We start from the raw sequence: 2039 nt of genomic DNA on the forward strand, positions 1-2039 counted from the left end.
AACCAGACGGTACCTGTATTATTTATCCTGTAGGTGTCACTGTCGCTGTCTTTGGAACACAGATGCATTCTGTACTCATGAGGGTGTATTTAAACATGTGAGTGAGGTGAACGACTCGCCTGTCATGTGTCAACAGTGAGTCATAGACGGACGTGGTGGACAGACTCAAAAACTTCCTTTAGAATCGGAACATAAATGAGACAGTTTGATGTAAATTACCGTATGGATTTATGTTTGGTCAGTGACCAGCGGCGAGGTATCACTAAACATTCACTTTCACCAAAGTGTTCCAGCTGTCAGACACCATCAGGTCGTTCTTAAGCATTGGGGGGTCGTGGTCCAGCAGGAGGGTGGTCAACCTCCTATTGGGAGATTGCAGGTTCGATTCCCACAGGATTCGATGGCCATCGATCAGACGCTGTGCGCCAGAGGTCACCAACGAGGACCACACAAGGTGCCCGCAGGTCTCTTCCTAAAATACCACAACTCACTTGTGAGCTGCATCTAAAATTAAATTGTGTTTATTTATTTTTTTAGTAATTACACTTGCATTGACATAGATTTAAAAATGAAAACATTGATGATACAACATGACCTACTCCAGTTCAAATATCATTAATTTTGTTAAAAATGCTGCAGATTTGGTCATTAGTTCAAAATGTAACGAGATTTGTTTAAAAATGATTAAGTTGATTTTTATTTAACATTAAGTTATTGATAAACACGGAACAACAGTGAAAATGGGACATTTTTTCCATGAAATGTTAGAGATCGTCTGAAAATGTAACAATCACTGAGATTAATAAAGTGCTGAATATTGATATTTGTTTCCTAGCTTGTTGTCATTGTTGGTAATTATGGTGAGAAATCCGAGTCTTTACATGGAGGAGCATCATTATCAATGTATAACTAACTATAACTAAGCAAATGTGGTACTTCAAACTGGCAGCCCTTCGTAGGACTCAGTGCATGGAGTAGCTCTCAGGTTGAAAAAGGTCGGTGACCTCTGCTGTAAGCAGCGGTAGACGCGCAGACCGGTCGGGGAAACGGCCGTGCTACAGCCGTGCACGAATTTCGACGTCCAAGCGCGTGTGCCGGCGTTCGCTCCACGGCCTGATCTCGCACTGGCACTGCTGTTCCACTGCTGTTCCACTGCTGTTCCACGGGTACTACACGCAGTTTCTCCCCATCTACATTTTTGTACAATTCCAAAAGTTTTTCCGCATGTAACGGCAGCCAAATTTTGTACTGCGTGTACAAAACTTTCAAAATAATAATTTTTTTCGTCTCTGTTTTTTTATATTGTGAAGGGAGAGATGAAACCAGGTTTTATTCTTTCTTATATATCTTTAAACTTCCAAAACTGTCTTTTATTGTACTCGCAGTGCTTTTTCAACATGAAAAAACAAAAAAAAAATTTCCTACTTGTACCTTGTGAGCCACTGAAAAACAAAATACTTTTTTTCTCGTTGGGACAAGGTGAGAGTGTATTTGATTTCTCTGGTTTTACAGCACATGTGGTTTGAAACCAGCTTTTATTTTTTAAGTTAAGGTTTCAAGTAATCACGTTCTGTCAGATTTTGAAAAGTATAAAGATTGTGAATAATATGTTCTTCTGTTCTGATATCATCAATCTGTAGTTGATGGGAGAAAAAATGTGGAAGAGCACAAGCCACAACTTCCTGTTTTAATTTCCTGTTTGTTACAAGGAAAAACAAGTTTTAATTTAGCTTTCTCTTTCTCGGGTAACAAATTTGACTGAATTAAATTGTTGTCTTTCGTGAACTGAAGTTGCAAAGCTTTTCTAAGCTGTTCCTCTTACTTTCGGCTACTGACGATCATCTTAAATGAGTATCTCTGTGTTCCAGACTCCTCCGTCCAAGAGGACTCTGTGCCGCCATCTCCGCCCCAGACTAACACAACACTCAATTTATCCCCTCATCCAGTGATGATTCATTCATTCATTCATCTTCCAGACCGCTTCTTCCCTTTCGGGGTCACGGGGGTGCCGGAGCCTATCCCGGCTACTGATGGGCGAA

This window comes from Oryzias melastigma, linkage group LG16 (assembly GCF_002922805.2).
Source record: "Oryzias melastigma strain HK-1 linkage group LG16, ASM292280v2, whole genome shotgun sequence".
Lineage (NCBI taxonomy): Eukaryota > Metazoa > Chordata > Actinopteri > Beloniformes > Adrianichthyidae > Oryzias > Oryzias melastigma.